Below are 12,094 nucleotides of genomic sequence, written 5' to 3' on the forward strand. Positions count from 1 at the left end.
CCTTTTTTTTTTGCTTTCTTTCCACATCCTAAAAATTGAAGAATGACAATGGAATATTTCGTTGGTATTGGAATTTCCCGACAAAATTGCCAGCAGAATATTGTCATCAAAGAGTTAATCATTGGTGATTTTATATCGTCATGGTTTCTAATTCCGACAGAATCATTGGCAGAATATTTTGTTGTCAAAATAAGCTTTTACAATCCATTTTTTGTCAAACAATCCGATAGCATCAGAAAGTGCTGACGGAACAAACATTGATGAAATCGCTAATAAAAAGAATATTTCATCGGTGTTTTTTTTAGCATCTCACAACCAGCATAAAAAAAGGGAATCAACATAAAAGAATAATAACTAGATAAAGATAATAGAAGGGTAAATTCCTTATTTTGTACAAAGTTTTAAATTGTTTGATCGATGGTAAACAATCTCTAATGATCCATCCCAATCCCATATATTAGGAAGTCCCAACTAGTCTTGAAAATTATATATAAACAAAAACACTGAGATTTTATACTTCTAGAATTTCTTTATGTTCAATATTTGGTACAATAAAATGATAATAAAAAATTCGAAACTCGGTCTAGATCAACAATAATGTCTCTGTCCATTTGTTCCTATTGACATACTTGTAAGAAAACATGCAACAATATTGCAAAAGAAGCAAAACAAATCCTACTACAGTATTGAAATTTCAAGAAGATGATCATCAGGATGCATGATGCTTGAAAATTAGTTCTAACAATCAAAACAATCACAATATTAATAATCAGCCATTGATGACCAAAATGATGGAAGAGTAAGTGGAACACTGATCATGGTTGTTGCTTGAAAATGTTAAGCTTACTACTTTCATAACACGACGACATGACACAATTCACCATATATAGCTTGAAAAAAACAAAAATAAATTAGTAACTTCCATGTCACAAAGCCAATCAAGACAACCACACAAAATTCAATCAAGACAACATAAGTTAAAACTTATGCTTATATTTCTTCTTGAACTCGCCAGTCACATGCCTTTTCACAAATAAGTTTCTTCATTGGGTTTCCTCTACTGAGTTCGTCCAATGGAATTAGTTCTCTTCATTAAGTCCCTTCAATGGTATAAGTTCTTTAATTGTGTTTTCTCCATTGAGTTCCTCAAATGGGATGAGTTCCTCGATTGGTTTCCTCCACTGAGTTCCTCCTAGCCACGAGAAACATTTTCCAAGTATGAATTCCTTCCTAGTTTCACCTTACTGTATACCTCTATACATCGACTCTTCAGTATATTACTTAAGATTTCTACCTCTCTTCTTGAAAGAAAATTCAATGAACTTATTATAATAATTAAATATTTTTATAAATTTTTAGATATTAAAATTATAAAAAATTAAATGTTTATTGATAAATCCAAATTTAATGGACTCAAAACCCTTGATAACCTAAAAAAAATGAATCTTGCCTAGAACCCATAGGTCTTGGACAACGCACTTAAATTTATTTTAAGTCAATTTGCTTGAGTCCAATATTTCTTCAGCAATTTTTAAGGACTTTCATGCCATTTTTAAGGACTTTCATGCCGATCATTTAACATTTTATATTAATTAAATAAATATTTTTAATATATATATTTTAAAAATCTATCTCTTTAAAATATAATTATATTTTTTTTATTTAAAAAGATATTTATTTAGTATGAAGATTTTTTATAAGTATTTGCCACATTAACTAGAAAAAAATAAATCAGATTACTAGAACATTAATAGATTAATCTATTAATATTCAACATATAAACTTTATTTTTAAATTATTTGAACTTTTTAGGAATTCAATCTTTTCCAATTCTGTAGGATGAAATCTCTTACATTTTCTTCATATATGATACTATTTTTTTTCCATTGAAAGTTAATTTGATCTTATTTTTAATTCTCTAAATTCTTGCAACCCACCAACCGAGCTGATCTATGCCATCATTTGTCCTAGATCATATAACCTTTCCAAAAACCAAGCAAAGGATATCTTGCACCGACAATCAACAAACGAACATGATTTGCTAAGGATTTAGGGAAAAAACAATTTCAATGAAGAAAAGCTGTCTCACGAATACTAAAAGCTGTTAATAGAAAAAATGATAATGTTTAAAGATGTAGATTCTGGAACACTACAGTTCTGACATAGATATTTCAAGTTGTTAATATGATAGTATAAAATCAATATATTAATTATCATATCAATAAATATGTGAACATAATTATTGATATGTATCACGTGCATACAAATAAAATATAAATTTACCTTACTCTACCCATCATTATTATTGGTGAATTAATGTGTATTCCAGGTCTATAAAATATTTTTTAATATTTAGTTATGCTATCAAAAATAATTTATTAATAATTTTTTTTAAATTTATTAAAATAATAAAAAACAAATTTTACAGATTAAAAAGTTAAATAAAAATAAATTAAAAAAATTCATAAATTATCTCAAATAAAATAAATAATAATAATAAAAATAAAATTTAACAAATAAGAAAATTGAAAGATAATAAAATTAAAATAATTATAATTATAATTTTATAAATTATTTTAAATAAAATAAGTAACAATCAAAATAATAAAAATTATATTTGATAGATTTATAAAAATAAAGAATAAAATTAATATAAAAATTAAATTTTAAGGGATGAAATTAATATATATATATATATATATATATATATATATATATATAATTTGAGAATCAAATTTTATGTAATTAATAAATAATATGATATTTTTAAATTTTTTATAATTTCTAAAAAAGATTTTTCATTCAAAATAAAAGTAAAATATTTTTTAAAATTAAATTAAATTATTTTTAAATTAAAAAATATTTTATACTAACCATCTTTCTAATGATAAACTAAAAACATTAAAAAGTAATTTTCTAACTTTCCGTCCAACGGGCCTTATTATCTCCACTTCCAAGCAAGTAAACATACTTCGACAAGACACGCACCTTTGATCGTGGAACATGGTCAGCTGGTCTCCCCTGGCAGCTACCCCACAACAAGCGGTCCTTACCTCTCTCTTACACGCCTATGAGCCCCCACCCATTCCTACAGCGAAAAGGAAACAACATGGAAGTTGAAAGGCTTCCCACTCTCCAAAGGATATCAAGGTTCCTTCCTTGTATATAGTTTTACTTGAAATTGCTCCTCGTCAAATACCTGAACACAGCAAGAAAAGCAAACTAGAATCTTCCTCTCTAGCTTTCAAAGGGTCTTCTACCACTTGAGATTTGGGGCGGTCAAGATTTTCTTGAAGAGACCATGAATTCTATGTTCAGTTCTTTTGATGCTTTGTGTGCTGAGTTATTGGGTCAAAAAGTGAGGTCTTCACTCGCTCTTACAACCATGGATTGCAATACCAAGAGGGTTTTGACTGCTGGTGATAATAGCATGGTGGCTGAAGATAAGCTGATCAAGAATCGAGAGGGAACATCCTCGAGATCGTTGGCTAGGAAACAAGAGAAGAAGGTGCCAAGGTTTGCACCAGAGCTGGATGGACTCAACTGCTTCGAGACCATTGTTAAATGTTGAGATTCGATGACATGACACAATGAAGTTGTGTTTTTATTTATAAGGATATGTAGAGAAAGAAAAAGGTAGGCATTATTCTTTGATTGATCCATCTCAAGTGGTGATGGTAATGTTAATATCTAATTCTAATATACTTTTATAAGACTAGAATATTCTTTTTGTTCATCTTCTTGAAATAATTTTAATTTTATTAATTGATGGATTAAATTCTCAAAACCATACTCAAAGCTATGGTGTTGCGGGGGTGCTAGGTAATCATGGCAATCATGTTATTCAGATACTTCTATCAGAGCAAAGATCCCCTGTATATAGCAGCTCTAATCTCCCTGTCTCAGTAGTTTAAACCCTCATTAAGAGAACAATTACAAGCAATACACTTAGCATGGTGGTCAATCTAAATTCACATTAACAACTTAATCCTAGGCTTAAGGATCTTCTGTGGTCATCAACTTGCAAACCACCCAGGCTCCAACTTGCTAGCTATTCTCCATGATATCAGTCTGGTGAATACATGGCAATGCACAGTTGGTGCCAAAACCATAGAGAGATATCCCAATTTAGGCCAAGTGGATCGTTAGCCCATGTATATGTGTTTTTCTTTCTTGCTTTGATATCAATCCACACGGTAACTTCAGCTAAGGCGTCACAAACCAACACACTGCATAGATATAAGAGCCGACCTGATTCAAGTCCAGCTTGCAAGTTTGGTGAATTCACTTAGTTGAATGCAAGCTTTGATTTTTTTTTTTTTTAAATCCTAAAATAATGTTTTAATTAAAAAAATGACTTTTTTTCACTCATTTCACTTGAGGCTAGCCCTAGTTTGGTGGATCAACGAATCTTATAACAGTAACATAATATCTTCCTTAGATCAAGGTAAATCAACATAGCAAGAAAATTTAGGATATACTCTTCTTTTTTTTTTCTTACAAAATTTAGTGTGTACTTGCTAAAAGGAGTTAGGGCACATAATTTTAACTGTGGAGTTTCATTCAATGAAATTTCTGAAGAAGACAACTTTTTTCTCCTGACTGTCTAATATCAAATCCCATTCTTTTGTCACTCACTGAATTTTTGTTACAAATACTCTACTATTGATCTATAGCTTTTTGTGACACAATGTTGTGTGCTAGCAAGAAGAACGAGAATAATGGTGATAATATGCCATCAACGATGTCAAGGGCCAATAATAATAAACAGCAGCGTGTGCTAACCATTTAGGTGGTGGTCAAGTGGTAAGAGTTTGGAATCAAAGGGTTTGCTCCCTCTATGGTTTCAGGTTTGAATCTTTAATTGCTCATATGATAGCCATTGGAGACTTACCTTTCAGGTTTGAATCTTTAGTTGCTCATATGATAGCCACTGGAGACTTACATGGTCGTTAACTTCAGGACCCGTGGGATTAGTCGTGGTGCGCGCAAGCTGGCCTGGACACCCACGCCAATCTAAAAAAAAAAAAAAGAGCAGTGTGTGCCACCAGCTCTCGCACCCTTCATGGATTGACTATCCATCTTTAAAATGATGGCCCTTCGAATGATTTCTATTAGAGTGGCTTGAACATTGTTTTAGTTTCACTAATTGTTTTTGTTTTTTCCTTTCGATCTGGGATTTTAGTTGTTTTTGAATTGTGTAATTTTCAGCTTGGGGATTGAAGCTATGCATATTTGAGTTTTTGTTTTATTGTTTTTTTTTAAGTCTTGTTGGTTAATCAATAATAATTTTTCTTTACTCATCACAGTTGGTAGATTGTTTTATTACCCAGTCACTCCTTATCATACTTGTTAAACTTTGGCAGACTAGAGAGCTAATGATAATAAACCTGATCTGAATGGATTTGGATTCAAATTATTTTGAATATTGACCTGATTAAATTTATTTGATTTGAAAAATTGATTCAAAATCTGATTGGTTCAATTAAATTCAAATAAGACCTATTAAGATAACTTCAAAAAATACTTTTATTAAAAAAATAAAACTTTGTTGTTTTATATAAAAAAAAATTTATCTAGTTAACCATGATTCATATATTAACTCAATAATTTAATGATACGAGTTCTAAATCATGTCATATCTTAAATGAATTCTAAAACTATTCTCCTCATTAGATAAGTCTTGTTATTATTATTGTGTACTTGGTAAAGTCTTAGAATTTTAGTTGTGGCTCAAGAAAACAGTTTAAAATCCTATTACTGAAAAAAATACTAAATCATTGTGTAGACACTCACAATTTATTATGGATTTCTAAATTAAGGTTACCATTTTGCCCTTAGTGGTTTAAGTTTTATAGTTTGCTTGCAAGGTTAGCATTGTATTTTAAATGAGACAAATTTGTTATTACAAAATTCATTAGGGTAAATGAGTTTTTTACTATTAGATTTGTATAGTATAATATTTAAAATATCTTCAAAAGTTGAATTTTCTTCACAGTAAAAGCAGGGGTGTATTTTATTTTTCATTTTTTCTTTGCAATGTATAGTCACCAACGTATCCTTAAAGTCAAATAATTTATAGCTAAGCTTGAGGGATTTTTATTCTTTTTATCATATTTTTCTATTAATATTGTGTGGGTAAAGGACAATTTAGTATTTGCATAAATAAAATTAAAAAAAAAGTTATTGGCATGTGTTTTGAAAAGACAAACAAGTAGGAGGTGCCTAGGTTTTTTAGATGATGCTTGTAATACCTCTTAGTAGCCGAACATCACATTATCGGATGACTTTTGATAAAAAAAAATAGAAAAGTTGTGTGATTTGTTAGATTAATCACATTTGGTCTATTGTTTGTTTGTATAGTTTTATTTATTTTATTTTTAATTTGATTCTTTGTCATTTTATTTTTTTATTAATTTATCATATTATTTTATGATGTTTTAAGTTTGAATCTTGATATTTTGAATTCTAATTTCAATTCTAGACTCTTTCATAGAATTTTAATTTCTTTTTAATTTCATCATTAGATTCATGAATTTTTTTTTAATATTTGGTCCTCATTCTTATTTTCATTCTTTTGATTTTGATTTTTGTTTTGGATTCTCTTGTGAATTTAATTTTTCTTTTTAATTTTTCCTTTCAATTTAACATTTGATGATAATTATGGTTTGAATTTAATGATTTGATTTCTAATTTTAATTCTTAGCCTTTTATCATATTTTAATTTATTTTCAATTTCATTCTTAAATTCATAATCTTAATTTTTATTTTTTTATTTTGGAATAATTTGTTTATTTGATTATTTTTTTCAATATTTCCCTTCAATTCAAAATTTGTGCTTATCCTCTCAATTTTCTTTTTCAAACGAGGTCCTTATTCTCATAGTTGTTTCTATGGCCTACCTAAAAGTCAATTTTAGGTGACAGGTTGAGTGGGTTGACTTGAATTAACTTAAGTCAATGGAATATTTTTTCATAAAAAAATCAAAATAATACTATTTTAAAAAAAAAATAGTTAATTGGTTTTGACTGGATTTTTCCTAGGTTATCCGAAGCATAGGTCAACTTGGTCTTATATTACATCAATTCTCCTTCAATTTCTTTTGAAATTTAGGTCAGTTTAAGCCAAGGGTTACCCGGGATGTCATAATCTATTTATGGGTTATTTCCCAAAATTTTCTTTCTTTTCAAAATAAAAAATCAAAATTATTATTTAGAAAAAGCAAATTGGGAGGACTTCAAATAAAAAAAAATTAATTTGTAATTTTGGATAGAACTGAAACTCTAATTATACCCTATTTTACCAAAAATAGAAGAAACAATGCAGATTCAAAGTTAAACTAAATCATTATTGAATAACTTTAAATAAAAATTAAGTATAAGGACATAATTAGAATTTTAATATGTTAATTTATTTAATCATGCAATAGATTAAAATTTAATTATATTTAAGAATTAATTTGAGTCAATTGAAAGATTTAATTAAATGAAAGAATTAATTATACTTTAAATGAATTAAATTAATTTTATTATAGATTTAATTGGTAAAAAATTAAGTTTGAAAATCCAACTTGAGCTTAACATCAAAAATTAAAATTTTAAAAAATCAAAGATTAAATTGTAGTTAGACTTCATATATGATACTATTTTTATTTTTCCATTTGAAGTTAATTTGACCTTATTATTGATTCTCTAAATTCTTGCAACCTACCAACCGATCGAGCTCATACATGCCATCATTTGTCCTAGATCATTTAAGCTTTCCAAATACCAAGCAAAGGATATCTTGGACCGACAAGCGACCAACGAACATGATTTGCTAAGGATTTAGGAAAACAAATAATTTCAATGAAGAAACGTTGTCTCACGAATACTAAAAGCTGTTAACAAAAAAAATGATAATGTTTAAAGATGTCGATTCTAAAACAATGCAATTTTGACATAGATATTTCAAGACGTCATGAGTGCAAATTTGTTAATATTATAATATAAAATTAATATATTAATTATCATATCAATAAATATATGAATATAATTATTGATAAGTATCACGAAAATACGAATAAAATATAAATTTACCGAACCCTACGCAGCATCATTATTGATGAATTAATGTGTGTGCTAGGTCTCAGACAGGCTGGTTTTGAAAAAATTAAAAAGAAAATTATCTTTATTTTTAATTAAAAAAAAACTTGGATAAACTAGAGACTTGGTTAACTCAAGAAAAACATTATAAAAACCTGATTAAAATTCATTGATTTTTCTGTTTTTTTAAATTTATTTTTCAAAATAATATCAACATATGTTTTCTTATAAAATAAAAAAATATTAATCGAAGTTAATTCATTCATGTAAATCCATTATCTTAGATTTATCCCGAGTCAGCCATGGTTTTAAAACTATGGTAACTTGTCAACAATGATGTCCAAAGAACAACAACAATAATATAATTAATGAACAAACTAATCCTCGACCAATCAAAGTGGCAAGAGCATATTTTCATCTTTTATATTTTTCAAGTCAAAAGATAATTTGAGACTGGCCCGGACACCTCCACGTGAATGAAAACAAAACATGCTTTGACAAGACACGCGCCTTTTAGATTTAATTGGTAAAAAATTAAGTTTGAAAATCCAACTTGAGCTTAACATCAAAAATTAAAATTTTAAAAAATCAAAGATTAAATTGTAGTTAGACTTCATATATGATACTATTTTTATTTTTCCATTTGAAGTTAATTTGACCTTATTATTGATTCTCTAAATTCTTGCAACCTACCAACCGATCGAGCTCATACATGCCATCATTTGTCCTAGATCATTTAAGCTTTCCAAATACCAAGCAAAGGATATCTTGGACCGACAAGCGACCAACGAACATGATTTGCTAAGGATTTAGGAAAACAAATAATTTCAATGAAGAAACGTTGTCTCACGAATACTAAAAGCTGTTAACAAAAAAAATGATAATGTTTAAAGATGTCGATTCTAAAACAATGCAATTTTGACATAGATATTTCAAGACGTCATGAGTGCAAATTTGTTAATATTATAATATAAAATTAATATATTAATTATCATATCAATAAATATATGAATATAATTATTGATAAGTATCACGAAAATACGAATAAAATATAAATTTACCGAACCCTACGCAGCATCATTATTGATGAATTAATGTGTGTGCTAGGTCTCAGACAGGCTGGTTTTGAAAAAATTAAAAAGAAAATTATCTTTATTTTTAATTAAAAAAAAAACTTGGATAAACTAGAGACTTGGTTAACTCAAGAAAAACATTATAAAAACCTGATTAAAATTCATTGATTTTTCTGTTTTTTTAAATTTATTTTTCAAAATAATATCAACATATGTTTTCTTATAAAATAAAAAAATATTAATCGAAGTTAATTCATTCATGTAAATCCATTATCTTAGATTTATCCCGAGTCAGCCATGGTTTTAAAACTATGGTAACTTGTCAACAATGATGTCCAAAGAACAACAACAATAATATAATTAATGAACAAACTAATCCTCGACCAATCAAAGTGGCAAGAGCATATTTTCATCTTTTATATTTTTCAAGTCAAAAGATAATTTGAGACTTGAGATTTGAGCCTAACATCTCCACTTCCTGATAAGTAAACATGAAGAAGAGTGGAAATTAATTATGGTGTGTGTAAGTTGGCGCGGACACACATAAATAAAAAAAACATGCTTTGACAAGACACGCGCCTTTGATCGTTGAACATGGTCAGTTGGTCTCCCCTAGCAGGCTAGCAGCTACCCCACAAGAAGCTGTCCTTAGGTCTCCCTTACACGCCTTTCAGCCCCAACCCATTCCCACAGCGAAAAGGAAACAACTTGGAAGTTAAAAAGGCTTCCCACTCGCCAAAGGATGTCAAGGTTCCTTCCTTATATATAGTTTCTCTTGAAATTGCTCTTCGTCAAATACCTAAACACAACAAGAAAAGCAAACTATAATATTCCTCTCTAGCTTTCAAAGGGTCTTCTACTACTTTAGATTTGGGGCGATCAAGATTTTCTTGAAGAGACCATGAATTCTATGTTCAGTTCTTTTGATGCTTTGTGTGCTGAGTTATTGGGTCAAAAAGTGAGGTCTTCACTCGCTCTTACAACCATGGATTGCAATACCAAGGTGGCAGAAGATAAGTTGATCAAGAATCGAGATGGAAGCTCCTCGAGATCGTTGGCTAGGAAACAAGAGAAGAAGGTGCCAAGGTTTGCACCAGAGCTCGATGGACTCAACTGCTTTGAGACCATTGTTAACTATTGAGATTCGATGACATGACGCAATGAAGTTGTGTCTTTATTTATAGGGATATGTAGAGAAAGAAAAAGGTAGGGATTATTCTTTGATTGATCCATCTGAAGTGGTGATTGTAATGTTAAAATGTAATTCTAATATACTATGTATGACTAGAATATTCTTTTTGTTCATCTTCTTGAAATAATTTTGAGTTTTTATTAATTGATGGATTAAATTCTCAAAACATACTCAAAGCTATGGTGTTGCGGGGGTGCTAGGTAATCATGGCGATCATGTTATCCGGCTACTTTTATCAGAGCCAAGATCCCCTGTACATAGCAGCTCTAATCTCCTTGTCTAGGCTTAAGGGTCTCCTATGATCACCAACTTGAAATAATTTTGAGTTTTTATTAATTGATGGATTAAATTCTCAAAACCATACTCAAAGCTATGGTGTTGCGGGGGTGTGCTAGGAAATCATGACAATCATGTTATTTACCTGATTTTATCAGAACCAAGATCCCATGTATATTTCAGCTCTAATCTCCCTGTCTCTGTAGTTTAAACCCTCATTAAGAGAATAATTATTAGTAGTTCACTTAGCATGGTGGTCAATCTAAATTCAGATTAACAACTTAATCCTAGGCTTAGGGATCTCCTCTGGTCAACTTGCTAGCTATTCTCCATGATATCAAATTTGGCAAATTTGCATCATTTCCTAATTATTTATGATGCTATAAGCAAGAATCAGGATTACACTGTTAGCCTCCGGTGCTTTGTTCTCTGGTGAATACATGGTGTTGCACAGCTGGTGCCAAAACCACAGGGAGATCATCCCATTTAGGCCAAGTGGATGGTTAGCCAATGTATATCCGTGTCTTTCTTTTTTGCTTTGATATCAATCCACACAGTAACTTCAGCTATGGCATGACAAATCAACATAATGCATACTTCAATTCAAACTTTGATTTTTTCTTAAAAAATAATCCTAAAATAATGTTTTAATAAAAAAAAGAGAGTTTTTTCACTCACTTGACTTGAGGCTAGCCCTAGTTTGGTGGATCAACGAGTCTTATAACAGTGACATAATATCTTCCTTAGAAGGGTAAATCAGCATAACTCAACAAGAAAATCTAGGATATACTCTTTCTTTTTTTTCTTACAAAAATAGTGTGTACTTGGTAATAGGAGTTAGGGCACATAATCTTCCCTGTGGAGTTTCATTCAATGAAATTTCCGAAGGAGTGCAGGAGAAGACAACTTCTCCTGAATGTCTAATGTCTAATGTCTAATCCCCATTCTTTTGTCAAGCCATCAACAATGTCAAGGGCCAATAACAATAAAGAGCAGCGTGTGCCACCAGCTATTGCACCCTTCATGGATGGTGTAGGGTTTTATGAAAAGATGATTTACTTGTATTACAGCAATGCTTAATATAGTGATTACAATGAGAGTTACAATTAGAATAGGAAAGAAGAATTATACATAGAGAAGGAAACAAATGTCCTGAGATTAAGGAAGCAATTATCCTAGGTATACGGGGAGTTATTGCTGAAGATATGTAGACTTATTCTTTTACTCTTATACGCCCCTGCAAGATGGTGCCTCCATCAGAGACACCAATCTTGGACCAAAGAAGAGAAAACCGTTGGCGAGGGAGAGGTTTGGTTAGAGCATCGGCTAGCTGATCGGTAGTAGAAACATGAGAGACCCGAAGTAGACCTTGGCTGACATGATCACGTACAAAGTGGAAGTCAATAGCTATATGTTTCATGCAAGAGTGGAACACAGGATTGGCACAAAGATAAGTTGCTCCCACATTG

The 12,094-nt window shown here is 30.0% G+C and overlaps 1 long non-coding RNA gene across 1 annotated transcript; it reads left to right on the forward strand.

Annotated features, from left to right (window-relative positions):
- Positions 1–3,110: 3,110 nt before the first annotated feature.
- Positions 3,111–10,493, forward strand: LOC105135029 (uncharacterized). The gene is made up of 2 exons (XR_844110.1): positions 3,111–3,433; positions 10,161–10,493. It is a non-coding gene; the product is annotated as an uncharacterized LOC105135029 (long non-coding RNA).
- Positions 10,494–12,094: the final 1,601 nt, after the last annotated feature.

The sequence above is a fragment of the Populus euphratica genome, unplaced genomic scaffold (assembly GCF_000495115.2).
Source record: "Populus euphratica unplaced genomic scaffold, PopEup_1.0 scaffold172.1, whole genome shotgun sequence".
NCBI classification, from domain to species: Eukaryota; Viridiplantae; Streptophyta; class Magnoliopsida; order Malpighiales; family Salicaceae; genus Populus; species Populus euphratica.